Source organism: Myodes glareolus, chromosome 12 (assembly GCF_982192425.1).
Source record: "Myodes glareolus chromosome 12, mMyoGla1.1, whole genome shotgun sequence".
NCBI lineage: Eukaryota > Metazoa > Chordata > Mammalia > Rodentia > Cricetidae > Myodes > Myodes glareolus.
In genome coordinates this window covers 25,797,596-25,821,375 of record NC_142037.1, presented here as the reverse complement: position 1 = coordinate 25,821,375, position 23,780 = coordinate 25,797,596, and the positions used below count along the sequence as shown (strand labels likewise).

General features: G+C 47.2%; 1 protein-coding gene across 2 annotated transcripts in view; it reads right to left on the bottom strand.

Annotated features, from left to right (window-relative positions):
- The window catches only part of Spata13 (spermatogenesis associated 13), a 180,920-nt gene that overhangs the window by 121,641 nt on the left and 35,499 nt on the right, over positions 1 to 23,780 (bottom strand). The window contains exon 2 of one of the 2 annotated variants that reach the window (XM_085698594.2): positions 23,018 to 23,163. The gene's annotated coding sequence lies outside the window, so the exon portion shown is untranslated. Of the gene's footprint in view, positions 1 to 13,282; positions 13,420 to 23,017; positions 23,164 to 23,780 lie in introns of those variants that run through there. The other variant, XM_087912157.1, reaches the window with a different exon arrangement.

Genomic DNA, 23,780 nt, shown 5'->3' with positions numbered 1-23,780 from the left:
CGCCCCCACACAGCACATCCCAGGGCACTTCTTCTATTCAGAAAAAGCAGAAAACCAACATTCACTCTAGAAATTTGTTTCCTTTTGAATTCTCTCTCAAAATTACTAAATGCAAGCAGGATGTGGTGGTGCCCTCCCTCCATCTCAGCACTCAGGAGGCACACAGGGTTTGAGACCAGCCTGGTCTACAGAGTGAGTTCTAGACTAGACAGGGATACAGAGAAATTCTGTCTCAAGGGGGAAAAAGACACTAAACGTGTTCAGGGAGTTTTCTGGTGACCTGGAGGGGCATCCAGTGAGGATAGCTGTCCCACTTCAGAGTTGCAGGGCCCAAGAGTTCTCCAGCTGACTGAGTCTCGGTTCACAATGTTCTTTTTATCCCAGGCTGATCTGCACAGGTCACCACTATCTTCATCTCAGAGCGTGTCCTGTTGACAAAGCTTTCTTCAAAAGCCCCAATCTGAGGACAAAGATGCCCTGTGTGGAGGAGATGTGGCTTCTACACACTTTCCAAGAAAGCCTAAACAGCAGAGCCACCAGTGGCAGGCAGCCTCACCTGCCTGGAGAGACCCCTGTGTCCACAACAGAAGGGAAACTGATGCTGATGCAGAGCCATCAATGACAGGCGGCTCCACCTGCCTAGGGAGACCCCTGTGTCCACAACAGAAGGGAAACTGATGCTGATGCAGAGCCATCAATGACAGGCGGCTCCACCTGCCTGGAGAGACCCCTGTATCCAAAACGGAAGGAAAACTGATGCTGATGCTGGCAGCAGTGTCTGCTCAACAACGACAAAGGATATTGGACTCTGATGGACACCTCCGACAACAACAACAAAAGCTGTAATAACCTACTCGAATGAGTCAAATCAGTGGTTCAGCTTTTAATAATCCTGAAATTTAATAAGCCCCTCTGCTTAAGAATAGCTGTTGCATGGGGTTTCGTTTAATTAATCTCAGCAGGCTTAAAAAGAATCTGCAGGAAATCACAAAAAAAAAAAAAAAAAAACACCTAGGACCCAACTGGAAAAGGAAGAAACTGTTACCAGGTCAGAGATGAATATTACATGCTGCAGTGGTTCGGTTCTGGGATGTTCCTCAAAGGCCTGCCCTGCTGGGTCCTCAGACCACAGCACTATTACAAGGTAATAGTAAGAAGCAGAACCGAGCGAAACAAAGTAGGTTACCGGAGGAGGTGTGCCTTTGAAGGGGAGATGGAAATCCAGACCCCGCCCCTTCCTGGCCACCATGGATGAATTGAATATCTCTGCACAGTCACAGGCCCCACCTTCCTCCCACCTGCCGTGATGCTACATGCTCCCCCACCATGATGCTGTGCCTTGCCACAGGCCCCCAAGCCAGCCCAACTTCTGAAACCAAGACCTCAAATAAACTTTTCCTCCCCACAAGTTGTTTATAAGGGTTTTGTTTCAGTCACAAAGAAGCCATGAACATAGAAGGCTTGACCCATTCACCTGTTAGGATTTGAATACTACAATGTGGTAAATCAAAGACATGACCTTGTAATGTTAGATCAGAAGGCATCTAGGTCGGAGGCCATTGAGGGTGAGCACTTTATATGAAGAGGTCAGATTACAAACAAGGATTAGAAAGAACTCTTACTTCCTCCTCCCAGATCACCTCTGTGAGAAGATGCCTGGCGAGCTCTAAACCCTGAACAATCTTCTGCACGCTGAGCCAATAACAAGCAGCACAAACCGTCTGCAGGCAGAGTAGCCAAGCAGGAGAGTCACCTGTATTGCCATGGTCACCCACACTCCCTCGCTTCCTAACCCAGCTTCCCTGAGAAGGAAAAGTCTAGAAGGGTTCCATCTTTCCTCTCAGCAGTTAAAAGTCATGATGAACCATTCAGCATTCAAGTTACAGGTAAAATTAGATCACAGGAACTTGTCTCTAACACTTCACCCAGGCCAGCACAGCAGCATGGTGCCGCAGGACTGACGGGATCTGGGGGCTGGTGTCTGGGATATCCTGGGGGGGGGGAGGTCCCTGTAGAAGGGACTGCCTTCCGATGGCCAGCATTGCTGCTTACCCTGGTGCTGGTTAGGAAGGACAGCACTGTGAGGCAGTCAGGTAGCATGGAAAGAAGCTTGTTGTATATCAGCTGCCTCCCGGGTTGCAACCTTCCATCTCGGAGGGAAATGTCTTTAAAACAGGGTGTGGGGGTTTGAATGAAAATGGGCCCCATGGTATGGGGGAAAGGTCTGAGCTCACTTCTGGGTTTAAAAGCCCACCAATCCCAGAGTTCAAAAATACTACCAATCCTTGGGTTTGCCCCAAGCTCAGGACTTGAAATCCCATCAATTACTACCCTGGAAGTCTCCACCCTAGAAAATTCCTCCCCCAAGAAACCCTACTATAAGCCTGTCTCCTGCTCAGTTCCCTTCTTCTTCTCACCTGAGCAGAGGCACCTGCCCTCTCGTGTCTTTCCCAATGAATCTCCTGTGTGAGGTTTATTGTGTGTTGTGATTGTAGCATCCCTTAGCTCCCAACTACCAGGATAGTCTTTCCCCTCAGAGCTGTAACACTTCTCAGAGCTCATTTACACATAGACTCATTGGGAGTGGCACTATTGGAAGGAATTAGGCCATGTGGCCTTACTGGAGTATGTATGGTCGTGGTGGAGAACCTGTGTCACTGGAGGTAGGGCTTAGAGGTTTCAAATGCTCAAACCAGACCTAGTCTCTCTCTTCCTTCTGCCTGCTAATTCAGGTATAGAATTCTGAGCTACCTCTCCAGCACCATACCTGCCTGCATGCTACCATGTTTCCTGCTCCAGTGATAGTGAACTAAACCTCTGAATGGAAGCCAGCTGCAATTGACTGTTTTCCTTATAAAGGTTACCAGGTCATGTTGTCTTGTCACAGCAATAAAACCCTAACTAAGACAGTGTGTAAGGGGAAAGTGAAACAAAAGGACACCTGGGGGAGGTGAAACATTGTATCCTGAAGGGAAGCACCTTAAGACAGGAAGTAAACAACTCAAAATAGCTTCAGGAAGTTCCTGAAACTGACCAAATTCATTAGGTCCCTTCCTCCCCCGAGAAATTATAAGCAGGAAAGACTGCTGAGATTCACTCTCACACAAGCCCAAGTGCAAAGCAGCTAAAAGAAGTAGAGACTATCTAAGCACTCTTGACAAGACCACCTGAGATGCCTGAAGAGGCTCAGAACAACAAAACTACGGAACCACCTGGAAAGGACACTCTCCAACCTACTGAGCTGCCTGCAGATTATGCAGTGTGGCTCTAGGTACCCAGCTTTTATGAGCTGTTGCCCATGCTGGGGTGGGCTCTGGTGACACAGCTATCTTTGAGTTATTTCTGCTCAATAAGTAACCCGAATAAAACTCATTAGTTCACCAAGCTGGACTTTAGTGGCGTCCATATTTTGGGCGACTGTCAGTTCCCTCTCTGGAGGTAAGGAGACACTTGTTCAAGTCTTCCCAGAAACTGTCACACAACATTTGTCAACAGACAGTTCTGTTGTTGGGGACTGATGAGGGTAACATGGCAAAAACCTAGGTTGCATGGTATACACTGTATTATAGCATGGCCTGTCATCTCTAGAGACATCACAGAGTTAGATCAAACTTGAGAGAAATGATGCAATCAAGAGAGCAGTAACTGGCTACAAGACTCTTGGCTGGTACGCTGCCATGTACTGACACGGCAATCAACAATGGACTACATACATGATGGGGGTTCCATGAAGTTCTATAACCTGTGACTGCAGGCACCTAGCTTTGTGTAAGTAGACTGTGACATTTGCAGACCCGTGACATCACCCAAGGGCAAAGTAACTAACTCCTTTTCTTTCATTAGGAACTCCATGTTCTTATCACATCTACCCCCTGACTTGTCATAAAGGATAGAATGATCTAAAGCAGCTTCTGCTGTGCCTATTCAGAATTCCACTGCTAAAACCACAGTGGAGCCAGGAACGAGACTATGTGCAGCGGAGCTGACATGGCTGGCACCTCACTCCTGAGCACTCCGGAGGAGCAGAGCCCATATTTCTGGATAGGATTACCAGCACTGTCGCCATCTGTGCCTCCCTGGAACAGACACCATGGCCAAGCCTGGGACCCAGACATCACAAGGGAAAGAAATCAGTCCCACAGTTCTGACAATGGCCAAGGACACACAGAGAGAGACTCTAATACCAGGGTTGAGCTCACCCTGGTAAAACAAGAAGTCCCTTCAACAGGAAGAACCAGGCACTGGCCCTGGGGATCTCAGGTTTGTTTCAGGAGAGTGAAGGTAGAGAAAGCATAGAGTAGCCGAGCAGCTCTCAACACACAGCGTTTGAAATAACAGTGTCCTTATTCTTCTGGCATAGGTTGGGAATTACCCATTTCTTGTGGGTTTTTTTTTAAGCATAAACATTTAATTTTTCTCACTGACATGGATAAACTCATTTCAAATATAACTAAATCTTCACATATGAACACATTCTCTACTGTTCAAATGAGCACTGAGAGGATGTTATTTCAGAAGGATTCACGAACATTTAAGCAACTGCCATTCCTTTGAAGACCTGATTTCTAAGCCCTATTCAGGCTGTGGGGCAAGGCCACTGATAGGGCTAAGTCCACACAATGGCAGCTAGTCTTTACCGCCATACTGAGTGGCCTGTGTGCTGGCTATACAAAAGTTTCCCTCTCACTAAGTAATTGGGCAGCCGAACAAACACAGTGAATCAATTCTTCCCGGCTGCAATCCACATTTAAATATGTGAGGTCGGCCTAACGGTAAACACCCAGTATTTGCAGCCCTAGGCTGCCCAACAAAACAAAACGAACACCATCATCGAACTTTTCCACAGAAAGAACACATCATGAACAGGATATGAGTTCACAAATTTTTCGCTTATATAATTAGTTTCCCCACATAGCCGGGGCTAATTCAGCACCAAAATAAACTGGGGGCAGGCAGCACTCAGAGCATCGCAGGCTTCCTTCAGTGAGCTCTATGCTTGCTGCGGGTCATCCTGTGCTCGAATCTTAGTGTCTTGGGTCAACTTGGTTTTAATAACTTGCCTTAATATTTCTTCTTCTTGCCAGGATATTTTAGGGTAATTGTTGGACGGGATTTGATTTAATTAATCTCAGCAGGGTTCAAAGAAAGCCCACAAAGTCGCCATGAAAAAATGTCCTTCGGATGTTCTAATACTAAAAGTTGAATAATCATGTTACCACAAAAGACAAATACAGAGAATGTTGCCACTGCAAATCAAAACCGGAAGAAAGGGGGGCAGTCAAATGGCTCAGCTGGTAAAAGCACTTGCCACCAAGTCTGATGACCAGAGTTTGATCCCCAGAACCCACATGGTGGAAAGATAGAACCAACTCCAGAAGTAGGTTCTCTGACCCCCACATGTTCTAAGTGAGGACATGTACACATGTTTGTACATGTATATATATGTGTGTGTGTATATACATATATACATATATATAGTATACATATGTATATATGTATACATATATGCATGTGTATCTGTATACACACACCCACACACACCCCTAAAGAAATGGCTGGTGTGGAGCTCAGAGGGGGAGCATACATGCCTGCTTACTATTAAACAAACAAAAAATTCCACCATCTTGGGCTGGACAGATGGCTCAGTAAGAGCACTTACTGTTATTGCAGAGAACCCAGGTTTGATCCCCAGCACTTACATGGTGGCTCATAAGCATCTGTAACTCCAGTTCCATGGCATCCAATGTCCTGTGTATGCATCACATACACACAGTGCATAGATATACTTGCAGGCAAAACACCCATACACATAAAAGCTAAATCTAAAAAAAAAAAAAGAAAAAAAAGAAAAGAAACGAAACAACAACAACAACAAAAATTTATCCATGTCAAGAATGTCGAGAGAGAGAAAAACCACAAAACCTTCCCTTGGGTCAAACTGCTAGCTCAGAGTTTGGGTTCACAACAGGTGTTCAGCAACAGCTGTCCAATGAGTAAAAAAACAAACGAAGCCGGAATGAATGTGCACAGCTGGACACACAAGGAAAGACTATGCACTCTTTCTACTAACGCTAGAAATAGGTAGTTTATAACATAATGGCCTTCACATTCTGGAAGACAGATCTGATGCCAAAGAGAGACCAAGTTAGACCAGGAGTGGAGGAAAAGTGACACCTGGTTTGAGCGATGCATCCCTAGAGGTACCGGATACTCCCATCCGTGTCTAAAGCGTCAGTGCTGCCCAACACCAGGCCTTCGTTCCCTGTGCACAGCTATATCATCTGAATTGTGCCCCCGAGGGATGCGCGCAGTAGACGTGGTGAGCCAGTGTCTGTGACTCTTCCCAGTTATTAGAACACAGAGGGCCACAGGAGAGCTGCAAACTGGTGTGCACTCGGCGTGGGGCACAGGACCAGCACTGCATCTCTGCAACGTCCTGTCACCAACAGGTGCATCCTCAAAACTTCCACAAGCCTTCCTAAAACGCTCCCAAGCCTTTTACAGATTCATCCACTTAACTCTCAACAGCCTGACTCCCCAAACTTGACTGTGTGGGGGTTGCTTTCAAACCGCCCAATGCCTAGGTCTCATGTGAAACCAGGCGCTGTTTGACGTGTGGTGGAGGACAGCACTCAATTTGTTAAGGACAGGTGATTTCGGCATACAGCCGAGCTTCTTAAATCTGCAGCTGAGACAATTACTGCTAGTCCATCATTGTGTGTCCACATGGCAACATTAGGCCCTAATAAAGGCTTTTGCCAAATGACAAGAGAGAGAGAGAGAGAGGAGAGAGAGAGAGAGAGAGAGAGAGAGAGAGAGAGAATGAGACAGATAGAGAGACAGAGAGACAGACAAACAGAAATCTCCAAAGTGACAGCAGTTCGAAGTGAGGGATTTGGAAATGAATGATTAAGTCATGAGTTGGATTAAGGACCATACAAAAGGAGCTTCAAGGGGACTGGAGAAGTGGCTCCGTCAGCGCTTGCCATGCAGGTATGAGGACCCGAGTTCATATGCACAGCACCCATGTAAAAAAAAAAAAAAAAAAAAAAAGAAAAAAAAAGAAAAGAAATATGGTGCAGCATTGCACATCTGTAATCCCAGAGCCAGGAAGGTGAAACAGGAAGATTCTGGGGGCTTCCTGGCTGCCAGTCTAGGCAAACAAGTAACTCTAGGCTAGAGAGAGAGACAGGATATAGACCTCTGGCCTCTACATGTATGTGTGTGTTCACACAAACAAAACAGTGGCGGGGTTCAGAGGCCATGTAGCCTTTCCAGCTGCCATAGCCTGTATGGGGACATAGAATGCCTGTATCTTTAGCCCTTTGAGATCATCACAAGAAGGCCCTCTCCACACACCAGACACCTCAGCTTCCCCAGTTCAGGGACTGAGAAAGGTTCCTCTCCTTTACACACTCGCTCCAGTCTCTGCCTGGTCATAGTGGCAGACTAATGCAGTTTCTGGGCATGACACCCGAGGCACAGAGAGGTCAATACTTTCACAAGGTCACACAGCTGATAAGCCCGAGGCAAACCACAAGGTCAAAGGGCTGTGCCATGCTAAGAAATTGCCCTTCTTCCCTCTGACCTAGGCTTCTCGCACGACTTTCAGAGTCTAGAGATTTCTGGCCAAGAAACAGAAGCAAAATTGTCCTATATTCCCCAATGAACTTGAGTAAAAGCGTAAGAGAATCAGGTACAACCCGAAGAGACGACACTAGGGAAGGAAGCTGGTTGTGTCCCACACATGTAGTGTGACTGACGGTTTATGCCAAGCCAGTCGTCCATCATTCCTACCAGATGGAGCTGGCTGTGTTTAAATTAGGGGACTGATTTGCTTTTATCTATTCGTCATGAGCCAATTCATTTGTTCAGGAATAAACTGTGTAGATGCTTTTAAAAAATGATAGAAATCATGGCAGCCATGGGCATCCTTTATGAAGTGCCATGAAGCAGGGTTAGCAGAAGAAACAGGATGCGCACAGGAAGAAAAGAGCGAGCAATGTGCACAGCTGCTGGGCTGGGGGGACCCACCAGGACTCAACAGTTACTGTACAGGTGCTCAGACAGCCATGACAAGGAGCTGTGTAGGGACGGCAGAAGAGTGGCCACCTCAAAAGTGTGAGGCCATCAGCATGATCCACAGCACTGAAAAAGCATTTTCGTTTTCTTACTACAGCAGGAAAGTAGAGTAGCGGCCAGGATGCCCTGAAAATCATGCACCCTAGAGCCATGGCTGCCAGACACCTGCGACACACAAGAGGTTCAAGGTTCGTAATCATGCAGATCGCTGAGCACTTGCCCAGCATGTATAAGACCCTAGGTTCCACCCCCAGTATCTCACACACACACAAAAGATAAATAAGAAACATATTTACTGGCCTTGAATGTCTATTCAATAGGTATGGGAACAACCCTAAAACTTCCTAACAAGTCCCCACACAATGATGGTAAGCATCCATAAGAAACAGCTTCTGCGCGCATGCGCGTGCGTGCGTGCGTGTGGGAGGGGGGGCTGGTTGTCTCTCTAGTCCCAGCTTGTGCTGCCCTGAAAACCCCAGTCAGCCTGTGTTTCCTCATCTCCGGGAAGGCCTTCCCCGACCTTGGTCTCCTGGGAGCCCCACTCTCTCCTGCATGAAGTGACCGCCACCCCCAAGTGTTCTTCACTGTTCAACGTTTCACACGCCCACCTCTCCCGCTACACAAGACGGTGAAAACTACTTCAGATCGATCAGCATCTCGCACATAAACACCACCCAATACATGTTAGGTGACGTGTGTCTCGGCAAACCAGCAGAGACAGTATGATCGCACAGGCCTGTGACAGCAGTAGTACAAGTCAGAGTGACTGTCCTCGCCACCGCACCATTCATGGGGAACACTCCACGCCCTTGAAGGTAGAGATGATTTTTCTTCCGCCACAGGGAAGTCCTAAACCACACGGATGCGTTTAAAAGTACCCATGTAAACTGGGATGCAAGATCCTCTTATCTCTGGTACGGACAGTGTGCTCGGCACCAGGGACTGATCTCTGACCACTTAATGAGATGGGACTGCACAGTTGGTACTCCAGCACAACAGACCGCCCCATTCTGTCACTTTTTAAGGTTTGGGCTGCAATACTGGGTCCGTGGCATCGCAGGCTTCCCATCTAGTGCTGCAGCAAGGTCAGCCTGGCTTCCCCCTCCCCTGGTATCTGCTTCAGAGGTGATCAGAGGCTCCCCCTCCTAGTTCAGTACCACGCACAGTAGGATGCAGAGGTGCAAAGTGATAACAAGGAGGGACTGAGGTTTGGTGGCCTAAGGAAGCTCCTTGTAGCTGAGGATCTTCCAAATTCCCACTCCAAACGTCTCTCTGGCCGTGTCAAGCCAGTCTCTGATTCCTCCCCAGGGACAGAAGGAAACCCACTCAGCCACCCCATTAATGGGAGCTAAGGGGAAAGGTTAGCCCTTTTCTACCCAATCAGATCTACAGAGTTCTCTGCAAGCTCATCAATCGCTCGTCAATCCTGTGGCTAGGTCCCAAGAGGGAGGTGGGGGAAAATTCTGAAGCAGACACACGGTCTCCAAAATCAGCCTTGTCTGAGCTCCTCATGACCCACAAAGTCAGCAAATGGTGCTGGCTCCTCAGCCATGTATGGCTGTGTTTTCTGATAAGGAAACCAGGTTCTTTAATATGCTCATCAGCAGAGGTAACAGACAGTCTTATGTCTCGGACACTGGAGTATTATTACCTGTGACCACCAAAGTGGGCAATCTCAGCCGTAGTAAACAGCCAGAAATACAAATCAAAGGCATTCATTTGCCAATCTCAGCATTTGCCACACTGCCCCAGCTCCTGGGAGGCATATCAAGCATCACGCCCAGCAGAACCAAAACAGGACACAGATTTCTGTGGGTCCTCAACCTCATACCGGCCCTGCTCCCCTGTCCTGTGCTATCTCTTTAGTTCAGCAAGCAAAAACCATCCACCTTGTAAAAGGCCCAGGGATGGCATACTTGACTCAGCAAATGGCTCTCGTAAGCCTGACAGACATGGATTCCAATCTGTCTTTCTGCTGACAGGGGGGTCTGGGCTTCCCTGAACCTCCAGATTCCAGTGAACCCCAGCTGCTGCCACCTGAACCAGAGACCACAGAGGACACGCACAGATGTTTTCTCCCTCATCCCAAGGAGCCCATGGTCACCCCTGCATGCTAACAACCTGAGTGCAGTGGGAAGCCCGGGCATACAACCCCGTCCCACCCCCAGGGCAGCAGGGTGGAATTCCATCTAGAAAGGCTGATCTGGAAGATGGGCACCACAGAAAGCTTCCCCAACCGTGCCCATGGGAATCAGTGCAGAGGGCTGCAGAGTGAACCCAAAGATGGGGCTGACTGAGTACATAGAGGCCAGCACCGAAACGGCGGCTCCCCCTCCTCTGCCTGCCTCTCCCCTGCGCTGCCAATGCCTTCGAGACACAGAGCTATGGAAAATCGCGTACATTCTCTGTGCTGATGCGATTCTCTCAGGAGAGGGAAACACTGGTTACTGATTTTGAAATTCCTGTGTGTGATATGGTTTGCCTGGAGAAAGCATGGACCTTTGCCGTTCGTTCCTGCTACGCTGGGAGTATCTGTTCTTCTAGAAACACCTAAATTTATACCTATTTTTGTGATGCCATTATGCCAATTGTGCCATCACACGTCTCAAAAGCAAACATTTTCTTAAGTCCTGAAGGCTTCAGCCAAGAAAGGAAAGGAGACGACAGATGATGTCTACTCCCAGTGTGCAGGCCCACTGCTCTTCAGCTCAGAAAAGGAAAGGAAAATAAGGCTACTTTCCACACCAAGCTGCAGAGCCAGGGGTCCAAAGACTGGTCCTGGGGCCAGTTCTGGGGTTTTGTCTCTTGGTTTCTGGACTGTTTCCTGCTGTGTAGGATCTAAGGTCCCTTCCATCTAACAAAGTCCCTCACTCCAGCAGCCTCCTTCAGTAAACTTGCCTCCCACTCTTAGAAGTGAAGACTAGCCAGGAAGTATCTGATCGAGGCTTTAAGGCTATATTAGGAAAGAGAAATGAAAAGACTCACGAAACCACAGGGCTCTCAGAGACCCACGCCCACCCCTGCCAAGGTCCTCTCCACTGAAAGTGAAACTTAGGAGCCAGTTAGCAATATACTTTTTATGATATTTTCTTCCCAACGTCTTCTGAGGAAGATGGGAAGCGGACTGGAGGCACAGATGAAGTGACACCCAGGCTTTCTGAAGGACAATAGCCATTTGACTTTCCCCAGGCACTGTCCTACAAAAGTATACTCTGTGTCCTAAACTGGCATAGACTGCAAAATAAACAAAACACGGCAAGTAACAACCTCATTTCCAAAGCTGCATGCCAGACCTGTCTGACTTCAAGAAGTCACACCGCCCCATGAGAAGAGGTCTAACAACACAGCCATGACAGACCTGACTGGGGCATGCTCGCCTTCTCTGAGCATACCCTTTCCTCATCCGCAAAAGGGGACAGCACGGGGTCTTCCTTGACAGGGACTGGAGGAGGATTTTAAGGGGCTATTACTGTTTGGCACAGCGTTTGATAAAGGCTGTGTAATCATCACATTAATGTTGATAACGTTATCACTGCAGGACTGCAGGCCCAATTCTACTTCAGTAGACAGACAGTGGCAGAAGGAGACGCCTGAGAGCCAGGCAGGGCGGCCTGTGAACGTGAACGTGCAGCAGCCGTCCTGACACCTCCAGACTTTCTGGAAAAAGAAATAGCTGTGAGGTAATTCAGAGCTTACTGCGGAGGAAGAGAGTGAACATAGTGGTGTTCTTGGCCTGTGGGGGAAAAAAAAACCACGAAGGATCTGAAACCAAGGGAGCTGGGAAGGCCACTTGTGGAGGGGAGGGGGAGTACTTGCCAAGAAGAAGCAGGTTAAAAAGGCAGAAACAGTGAAGGGTCTACACACAGGTCACAAATGAAGGACAGAATCGCTGCTCACTAAACAGAGGGGGATTACGGGGGTGAGAGGGTAGGGAGGGGTGGACGCAACTGGGGCCAAGGAGGTGAGTGAAAAATAATTAAACATGGGATGGGAAGCAACAGCCCCAAAGGCTCTAGAGGGTGGGGGAGGGGCGGAGAACAAGGTTCGGCCCCACATGGTGGGGTGCATAATTAACCCGTACTCGGAGAACAATGCTGCGAGTTAGTTTGAAAGGGGTAGGGGGAAAAAAGAGAAAGGGAGCATTTGTTAGGAACGGTGGAAAAAGAAAACGGGGAGGGGGGGCGCAAACGGTGAGATTTCTGTGCTTTGAAAGTGGGATTTTAAAAAAATGAGCAGAAAATAGAAGGTCTAGTGAAGTTAGAAAACACTAGACAACAGAAAAGAGGTAAAAAGAGCCAGAAAAATCGTGGGGGGGGGGGACGGACAGATACAGCTCTGGGAAGCCTTGGTAACCAGCAGTGAATAAACTCAAATTACTATTCTACTTATCAATGCAATGATCCCACGCTGGGCAGCAACTATAACAGCCTGGCTCGCTTGTGTTTGGTTTGATTTGTTGTGGGGATTGTTTGTTTGTTTGTTTGACTCGGAGAAGAAATCTGCTCCGGCTCTGTAATTTTGCAGTGGCCCGCCAGCACAATTCACCTGAATTCCTCTCCGACGCCTGCTGCACTCGCCCGTTCCTGAGACTGGCCAGTATAGCAATTCCCCATATCCTGAACAGAACTGGAGCTAAACCAACTCTGCCAACTCATTCTCTGTGCAAGTGACGACAAAGTTCCCAAGTCTTTCTTCCAGGCTGCGTCCCAGTAGGGACCTGGGAAGAAACTTGCTTTCTAATTCAAGTGCTCCAACCAAACGCAACCTCTCAATCCCCTCCGTGCACAAGTCACGCCCTCCGAGGAAGGAAGCGTTCAAGGGGGCAGTGGCGGCCAACCTTTGTCCGTCGTCCTGGCGCAACCCCGCAGCCCGCCCTGCGAGCAAGGAGAGCCGGTAGAGTTTCAGGGTAATCCCTGACCGGTCCTTGCGGAAAGGAACCAGCTAGACAAGCACCGCGCACACTCCCCGGAGGGCGCTGCCGAGTGAGCCCAGAACGCTGAGCAGCCGCTACCAAGAGGATCGCGCAAAGTGGCGCAACAGGTGAGCAGCCCTGGCCGGTCCCACGAGCCGCTCGAGCAGGAGCTGGCAGCGGGACACACTCAGGTCACCGAGGCCGTCCTTGGCGCTCCTCATTTCCTCCGCGTTGCCCACCCTTGTGTTTCCGTCCTGCAAATTCGAGCGCCTCCCTGGTCAGTCTCACCTCGGCGGTCCCCACTCCACCGAAGCTCCAAAGCCCGCGTATCCAAGACGCCCTACGCGCCGGCAGGCTCCTGCACAGATCCAGCCGCGAGCTCGCCAGGCTCTGCCCGCCGTGGCCGCCACAGAAAGAGCAGCATAGATTCCGCCCTCCCGCGCTTAGCCGCCTCCTCCCACGGGCCACGCCCCCAGCCCGCTCCCGAAGCCACGCCCCACACTGCTCCCCTAAAGTCACGCCCCGAGCCCGCCCCGCGGAGGGGGGGTCTTCGCAGCCCCCAACCTCTGCTCTGCCCGCCTTCACCGGGGCCACGCCCCCAGCTCATCTTCCGTTAGACTGCGTCCCTAACAGCCGCGGTTTTTAGCCTTCGACCATGCCCCAGCGCCACTCTGTGCCCACCGCCCCACCCCACCCCCGCCAGGCCACGCCTTTGGGCTCAGAGGACACCCTCAACCTAACACACTTCTTGCCCCGCCTCTCACCACGCCCCTGGCACATCCTACCCCTCACCACCTCCACCCCCGCAGCCCCCGCCTCCACCTCCAGGTTGTACCTCCTCGCCACTCTTTCTCTCTATGGCATGCCTCCGCCCCTTCACCCCTACCACCCTCTCTAGTCACTTTTCTTTAGCCGTGCATCTTCCCAAAAGATTTACACCCCCTCGTAAGACCGGGACTCTGTCCCACACTTCCCAGTTCCACTACGGATCACCTTGGCTACTCACACACTGGCACCCCACACTGCTTCTTTCCTGCTCCGTATCTGCGAATTCTTCTGTACCGCCCGGGTGAGAGCAGCTGCGTCTCCTGGGCGACGGTCTGACGCCCACTGCCTCACCTCTGCCTGGCTCGCACACCCTCTTCAGGATCATGGCTATTCTCTCTGCGGGCTCGCCTTTTGAGTCCATGGAAACTCAGACTGAAGATGCTTTGACCTTCCGTTTTCCCAGGGTCTGGACTATGAACTCTCTCAAAGAACTTTTCATACGTGGCCCAACAGAAACCTCAGAGGGGAAGCAGCCCTTCTGTGCCAGGATCTGTGATAGACCCCCACCCTCCCAAAATGCACTGTGGTTATTTTTAAGGGATCCATAAAAACAAGCACATTCTTTTAAAACGTGGTTTGCTGAGACTATTCTTTTGAATAGTTACAATGCACCAGCATGATTATTCTAAATATTATAAACTACTTTATAACCAAAGAATAATCGCTATTTTAGACAAAAGAATATGTAAAAAAAATACCAACAAAAAGTCTAAATTAACTTTTAGATTCTTTGAATACAATTTTTATTTCCTTGAGAATTTCATACAACGTATTTTGATCATATTCACCCTCACTTCGCCCCAACATATTTTATTTCTGACTATGTGCATGTATGTCTGTGTGAATGAGTATCTGCATTTGTGTGACAGACCGAAAGAAGGAGACTGATTCCCTGAAGTTACAGGCCCTTGCGTGCCTCCCCATGTGGGTGCTGGGAACCAACCTGTGATTTTCTATAAGAATAGGAACTGTGGGGGCTGAAGAGATGGCTCAGTGGTTAAGAGCACTGACTGCTCTTCCAGAGGTTCTGAGTTCAACTCCCAGCAGCTTCATGGTGACTCACAACCATCTTTAATGAGATCTGGTTTTACTTTCTGGTCTACAGTCATACATGCAGACAGAATATCGTACACATAATAAATCTTTTAAAAAAAAGAATAGGAACTGTGCTTAACTGCTGAGCCATCTGTCCAGCCATAAATTAATTTTGTGTATGTTCCTTTGGTGGGTTTTTTGTTGTTGTTGTTGTTGTTTTTTGTTTGTTTGGTTTTGGTTTTTCAAGCCAAGGTTTCCTTGTGGAGCCCTGGCTGTCCTGGAACTAGCTCTGTAGACCAGGCTAGCCACTAACTCAGAGATTCACTTGGAAGTCAGAGATCTGCCTGCCTCTGCCTCCCCAGGGGCTGGGACTAAAGGCATGCACTACCACTGCCTAGCTTGTATGTTCATAAATACTGAAAAAAAATAGCAAGTCCATGCCATCATGCATTTGTGAAGAACCCACGGCAAGGATGCTGAAGTGAACCCTTTACAGGCTGTGCATTTTGTTTTCTTATGACCTACAGTTACTGGCTCATGCGCAGGAATGAAAGTACTACAATAACATAAGAAGCTAACTGGACGGGAAACTGTGGCATGTCAGACCTCTGTGACTTCCAGCCCATATTCCGTAACCCTGAGCTGCTCTGAGAAATTCTGTAGTAATTGAATCAGGCACCAAAAATATTAGGTAGTATCTCTGGGTTGAGAAAATATGAGATTATTCTTTGGATGTTTATTGAAATATCACACCCCCAGATTTTGACAACAAGCCTGCACATTTATAGTAGAAAATATTATAAATGTTAAACTGCAGGGCTGGAGAGATGGCTCTGAAGTTTGAGAACACTGGCTGCTCTTCCAGAAGACTGAGCTCCAGCACCCATATGAAGACGTTCAACCATCTGTAACTTCAGTTCCAGGGCCTCTGATGCCCTCTATGGCTTCTGCAGGTACCAGGAATGCATGTCGGTCACAGACATAAGTGTAGGTAAAACATCCATACATAAAATAATAAGCTTTTCAAGACAAGGCTTCCCTGTGTAGCCCTAACTGTCCTAGAATTTACTCTGTTGACCAGGCTGGCCTTGAACTCAGAGATCCACCTGCCTCTGCCTCCCAACTACTGGGACTAAAGGCAAGGAAAACCACTGACTAGCAGGAGATTTTTTTAAAAACTATTATAAAATTTTAGAGACATAGCATGAGAAGCTAATACTATTGGATATCCCATATTGTGTCTTATATGAGCTTAACAAAATCCACACGAAGCCTTCATATATGAAATCTATTTTAGCATTGTCATAATATTTTCATTATTCCTTTAAAATTAGCACAAATGTAGAGAGCAGATTTTTATTTTTCTTTAAAAGAATCTGCTTCAAACAATCACTTCTGGCTGCTTGGAAACCACTATTAATATTTATATGCAATGCTTTTTTTTTCTTTCGTCTGGCTCTCAGATAAATGGATTTACGCACTTGACTGAAAGCCATTCTGCCTCCCTGACACTCTGGATGACCCAGGCAAGCCTTTTACCTTGCCAAGTTAAGCTTCCTCTTCAGTGTACATTTGACAGCGGGACCTCCCTCTCCGCACTAATCGGAAAATTAAAACTGCAGCCCGTGTCACACTCTAGCTGACACGCGCAAGTTCTTGACAGTGCAGGTTCTTGGCCCTTAAAGCAAGACGTATTTTCAGGGTTTCTGTGGGAGTTACATGAACTCCTGGAATAAAGCTCCTGATTCGGATTTTAAACTTGTTAGGGAAAGACCTGAGGTCAAGAGAGAAGACGCTGGTGGCATGGAGAAAGGCTGGGCAGCCTCTTCGCAGTGCCAGCCACCACCACGGGACTCCAGCTCTGACCAGTCTCTTAAATGATAGACCAGAACCAGAGATCTCAAAGCCTCCTTTCATTCCCATCATTCTGCATACATGTTCCAGAAAACGTGATTTCTAAGTCAAAGAACAAAATCCTGCTCCAGTCTCCGTGGGTTCCTGTTCCTGTGGCTGCAGCTGCAATTGTGGTTGTTCCTGTGGCTGCAACTGTGGCTGTTCCTGCGGCTGTGGCTGTTCCTGTGGCTGAGGCTGCGGCTGTGGCTGTTCCTGTGGCCGCGGCTGTGGCTACGGCTCTGGCTGTTCCTGCGGCTATGACTCCCCACCCCCCACAACCCAGCCCGCAGCACTGACATCTATCTGCACTCCCCACGGAAAGGAACCACCCAAAGGTCTTTCCCACATTCTCTTTCTCACTGATCTTCCAGTACCTGGGTCTCCCTTCACCCAAGATCCATCATAACCATGTTGATTCTTTCTTTTTTAGTATTTTATTCAGTGATAATATCATATATGTGTTCAATGTATCTTGTTTGTATGTCCACCTTCAGCTCCCGCTTCCCACACCCTCCCAACATGTCTCTCTCCCACTGTTTTTTGTATCAACCACTGGATCCAGTCTGTATGTGCAAGGGTGTGAGGCCATCCACTGAAGCAGGGGCAACCTGCGGGTGACCACAGTTCAGAAGAGAAATTACTCCCCCTCCCCTCAACACAGGCGCTTTAGGCTGGAGCACATCGAGTTTAGAGGCCCCCACCTCTCACCAAGTCTAATGTGCCCCATCATACATAAACTCCCTGAACTTAGGATCTATTTGCCTCAATATCTAATTGAATGCTTAGTACACTGTGTACTCAGGCTGGTTGTTTACTAAAAGCTTCAAAACAATCTTCAAGGCACTGTTACCATTTTCATTGGTAGCTGAGGAAAACGGAGTTCAGAGGGCTTGAGTAAGTGGCCTTAGGTCGCCCAGTAAGCAAGGCAGCAGGGGTTTGATTGTGGGCTCCAGCTTTTACATGAGATGGAGGCAATGGTGTGTTTCTCCAAGGTTGGGGGCTGGGGGTACCGCTGTGTTCAGTTTGCTGAAAGCTGTCTCCCATCCCCAAAATGGACTGTCGTGATACTTTGTTTGTACTTTAACAAATAAAGCTTGGCTGATGATCAGAGTGCGAAGCTAGCCACTAGTTAGACATAGAGGCCAGGCAGTGGTGGCATACACCTTTAATCTCAGCCTCCAGAGGCAGAGGCAGATGGATCTCTGAGTTCAAGGCCACCCTGGGCTACAGGAGGGTAGCGTTGAAGAGAAGCAGAGCCAGGTTGGTGGTGGCTCACATCTTTAATCCCACTACTTGGGAGTCATATGTCTTAAATCCTAGCACTAGGGAGGTGGAGACAGGAGGGGATATGGCTGGGAGCAGAGAGGAATATAAGGTGGCAGGAGACAGGAGCTCATGGCATTCAGTCTGAGGACTTGTAGAGACAGGATACCCCATTCCGTCTGAGGAGTTTGCAGAGGTAAGAACTAGAGGCTGGCTGCTCTGCTTCTCTCATCTTTCAGCTTTCACCCCCTAGTAGCTGTCTCTGGGTTTTTATTATTAAGACCAATTAGATCTGAGCTACAGACTGGGGTTTCTAAGAAGGGATAAGGGAGAACAGGGAACATCTTTCTCCAGATTCTAGAGCTGTTCCTTTGAGAAGTTTCTTCAGTGACCCGATTCTTCCGAAGAGACCACAACCACTATTCACCCTCACCTCCTAATAATGAGTCTATCGAGTAACTGATCAGTCCGCCTATTAGGTTCGAACCCATAGAACTCAACCACCTCTAGAAACGCCGTCACCCACACACTCGGGGCTCACTTTCCCAGTTAGTCCCCCTTGAGGCAATCCGGTTGACAATTAAGATCAGCGAGTAGCAAGGGCGCCATGGAAACAGCTTTGAGAGCTCACATACAGACCCAGCTCTGTCTTCAAAACTCACAGCATTTTGACAGCCTTGCCTTGTTTCAACACCAGTCAGACTGTGTACTCCTAGGGAGCAGTACTTTTTTTTTTAAACTTTATTTACTTTGGGACCTCTCATAGAACTAAGTGCATAGTAGATACTAGCTAATCAATTAAATAAAATGAATATGGCAGTACATTATTTGTCACTGATATGTGCTTTAAAGCATATTAATTGGAGGATGTTATAAATATAAACTACAAAGAAAAGCCAGTTTCGGGAATTGGAGCTCCAACAATTCAGGCACATTGCCAGTCCTTTCTGGCTGTTCTCATGGTTCATGTTAAACAATGATTTCTCTCCACTCCAAAATTCGGAGCAAACACTTAACAAGCACTATAGCCCAAAACTTTGGTTTGAAATCGATCACGTGACCCATTTTGAATTCCACCCTTGACCAAAATCTTCCCTTTTAAACCCTAAGCAAATTCTTCTTTTTTTCCCACCAACTTTCAAAGCCCGGAAGAACAGATGGGAGAGAACAAGATGACTCACTGTTTACTTGTAAGCAGCCTTGAATGATGAGGAACAAAACGAAGAGAGTTGCATCATGGGTGATCTGAGAGAGACAGCACACATGCGCTACTCACTAAGGAACATCGGGGAGTCTCCAGGGTTTATGGGCAAATGAGGGTCAGGGAAAGTGGACTAGCACCAGTCAGGTTCTTGGGAGTGTGACACACAGTGGCAAAGGTATGCATCTGAATAAGGATTCTGGCCCTTTCTAGAATGACTTCATCTAGATATGGCAACCGCTCCCTGGATGTGTTTGCAAGTGGACCTGGTAATGTTTACACATAATAAAAGTGTTGGCTAGCCCTCTCTGAGCCACGGTGTTCATAAGTTTCATCCACTGTTGAGTTACAGCTCTCCTTGCTGTGACCACACGCCTGACAAGAAGGATCTTAAGCAGGCTTAGGGGTGGCTAGGGAGGTGATGGCTCAGTCCTCAAGGTGCCCACTGTGCAAACACAAGGATTTGACTTTGGATAGACTCCACATAAGAAGTCAAGCAGTAATTGCCTGTAATCCCAGCCTGGAGAGGGTGGGGTGCAGGGAGCAGAGACAGGCAGGTCTATGAAGCTCACTGGCCAGCTAGCTTGGCTGAATCAGTGAACGTAAGATTCAGTGAAATTTTGTTTCTAAAGCATTTTTTTAAAGATAGAAACTGATCCAGGGAAGATACCCGAGGGTACCCAGAGCATCACATGCATACACATATGCACGTGCACGCACATACGCTCACACACACACACACACACACACACACACACACGCACGTACACACACACACTACACACACCACACACACACCATACACACACACTCACAAGTAAGAGAGACAAAGAACACACACACATGAGAGAGAGAGAGAGAGAGAGAGAGAGAGAGAGAGAGAAAACAGAAGTCATAATATATATGCAAAGGAACTATAAGATATAAAACAAAAACACCCTGACTCAACATTATAAGACAAAGAACCTCCAAAGATGCCACTGAGTTAATCTACAGCTGGATATCCAGCTTACCCTTAAGAGTAGTCTATTTCCTCAGACAGGAGAGCCAATGGAACCAAATTGAAGACCCAGGTATTAATTCATACCACTATGAACACCTGATTTTTGACAAAGAAGCAAAAAAATATAAAATGGAAAAAAGAAAGCATATTGAACAAATGATGCTGGAATAACTGGATATCAACATGTAGAAGAACAAAAATAGACACATATCTATTACCATGAACTTTTCTCAAGTCGATATGGATCAAAGACCTCAACATAAAACTAACTACACTGAATCTATAGAAGAGAAAATAGGAAGTACACTTGAATGTATTGGCACAGGAGATTACTTCCTAAATATAACCCCAGTAGCACAGACACTGAGAGAAATAATTAATAAATGGGACCTCCTGAAGCTAAGAAGCAAAGGACATGGTCAGCAAGACAAAATGAAAGCCTACAGAATAGGAAAAGATCTTCACCAACCTCATATCAGAGAGAGGGCTGATCTCCAAAGACCTCAAGAAATTGGTCATCAAAAGAACAAATAATCCAATAAACAAATGGGGTACAGGCTTTAACAGAGAACTCTTAACAGAGGAGTCTAAAATGACTGAAAGACACTTAAGGAAATGTTCAACATCCTTAGCCATCAGAGAAATGCAAATCAAAACAACTCTGGGATTCCATCTTACATCTGTAAAAATGGCCAAGATCAAAAACTCTGATGACAACTTATGTTGGAAAGGTTGTGGGGAAAAGGGAACACTTCTGCTTTGCTGGTGGGAATGCAAGTTGGTACAGCCCCTTTAGATATCAGTATGGCGATTTCTCAGACAATTAGGAAACAACCTACCTCAAGAGCCAGTAATACCACTTTTGGGTATATACCTAAAGGATGCTCAATTGTACTTCAAGGACATGTGCTCAGCTATGTTCATAGCAGCATTATTTGTCATAGCCAGAACCTGAAAACAATCTAAATGACCATCAACCGAAGAATGGATAAGAAAAATGTGGTACATTTACATAATGGAGTACTACACAGCATAAAAAAAATAATGACATCTTGAAATTTGCAGGCAAATATATGGATCCAGAAAACACCATTTTGAGTGAGGCAACCCAGACCCAGAAAGACAAATACTATATGTTCTCACATATGTTGCTTTTAGACATAAAGCAAAGAAAACCAGCTTACAATTTACAATCCCAGAGAACCTAGACAACAGTGAGAACCCTAAGAGAGACATACATAGATCTAATTTACATAGGAAGTAGAAAAAGACAAGATCTCCTGAGTAAATTGGGAGCATGGGTACCACCAGAGAAGGTAGAACAGAAGGGGAGAGAATGGGAGAGGAGGGGAGAAAAATATATAGCTCAATAAAAATAATTTTAAAAAAATAGTCACATCTGAAAAAAGAAGTCTGTTTCCTAAGTGAAAGTCCTTTGGAGACCTTTTAATGGTCTTTTTAATGAAGTATTTTACATATGGTGCCCTTTCCTAGTGCTTATGGGCAACTGGGTCTTTGTTATGATGTGTATCATGTTTATCACGAACATTCTCGTGGATAGCGTGGGAGGCATTGGTCAATTTTTCCATTCAAAATCTGTATACTCTTACTCTTGACTGTGCGTTCCTCCTTCCTCCAGCTGCCTGTTCTGACTTCCAGGAGAGGACAGGAGGAGGTCGTGACATGCGGTGTGACGTGGCATTGTGAGAGATATAAAAGTGTCAATACTTTACCCGGTAAGTTCAAGTTCCTCAGCTCCCTGCCTGGTCTGTCTCATGCTGTGGACTGTGGTCCAAATGGTGCACGAGATCACGGGTAGAATCTGTGTCCTTGTGAAAGGACTTGTGCAAGGCTGTTTGTCCTTTCTGAAATTCACGGACACACATGTCCATTCTGTGAGGGATCTCCCAGACATCAAGCCTGATGGAGTCTGGATCCGGAGCCTTCGGCCTCCAGAACCTTGAGAGAATGGCTTCCTGTTGTCTATAAGCTGCCTACTCTCAGGTGTTTCATAACAATAGCTGGACGAGCCAAAAGAGAGTGGGACAGACTGATTATTTATGTCGTCCCTAAGTTCAAAGGCCAGACTTTGAGGGAGAGTGGGTCATGAGGGGAACGTCCCTTGTGTGTGGGGTCACTGCCTTCTTAAGAGACCTCAGAAAGCTGCCTTGCCCCTTACCCCATGTGATGACACAGCATGCAGGCTGACTCAAAGTTCGTCAGCACCCTGATGCTGGATTTCTCAGCCTCCCAAACTGAATGGCGCGCCCCGCCTAGTCGTTTGATGAAAGCAGCCTGAGCTACCACACCTGTGGTCCCTGCTCCAGGGGGTCCCCGCCAGCTCTACAAACTGTGTTCCTTGAGAATGAAAGCACATCTCCCCAATTCTGTTTCCCCTAATCATGGGCCATGTGCAGTATCATCTCACCCATTAATATATCTAATGCTATTTCCACTAAAACTGCATTCCCAAGAAGCGTGGTAAACTCTATCAGACACCTAATGTGAGCTAGATTCTTTTTGTTTGTTTAAATTTTGAGACAATGACTTACGTAGCTTTCGATGGCCTTAAACGTGCCTCAGAGCTGAGAATAACCTTAAACGATTGCCTCTATCTCCCAGATTCTGAGCTTATAGGTACAAGTCACCATACCTAACATATTTGCTTGCCTTTGACACCGTCTCACAGTGTAACCAAATCTGGCCTAGAAGTTGCCATGAAGGCAGTTCATTCTGATTGGTCTAGAAATTGTGATCCCCCTGTCTCACCCTTCTGAGAGCTATGATTACATGTACTCACTTCTATGTGCAGGCGTGCCAGATTCTACTAGAAGCATTTTACGTGTTTGCATTCCGTCCTCACGCTGATCCTGTTCAGTAGGAACTGCTAAATTCTCCTCTCATAGATACAGAAGCTGAGACCTCTGTGGTTCTGGAAGGTACCATCTAAAAAACAAACAAAACAAACAAACCAACAATGAAAAGGACAAGGTTTCTCTATGTAGGTTTGGCTGGACTGAAACTCACTAACTAGACCAGGCTAGTCTCAAACTCATAGAGCTCCGCCTGTTTCTAACCCCTCAATACTGGGATTAAAGGTACGTGCCACAAGGCCAGGCAAAACTGCTGTCTTAGCCACAGCTGATACTTGAAGCCGTCAGTGTCACAGTGGCTGAACTCAGGTTCTGACACCTCTACAGAACTGAGCCTCACAAGTAGGCGCTGCCTTCTGGGAATGTAAGCAGAACTAAGATCAGACAAATGGCTAATTGTGAAAAACAATTAAAGGAGCCAACAGCCAGGGATACAACTTAGAGAGAGGAAGTTTGCCAGCATGCACAAGGATCAGGATTCAGTCCTTAATACCGGATCAGGGAAAATGGAGTCTAAATGTACATAGGCACAGGGGCTAGTGTTGATCTTGAAGCATAGAGATGCTGTCTGGGGCATGATTTACCAGGTTGCAATTTCGTCTCATATTGTTCAAATTGTCCTACAGGGAAAGTTTATTATTAGTTTCATTTTTTACAGTGGGGAAATGGGGGCAGAGAACAGTTAAACAA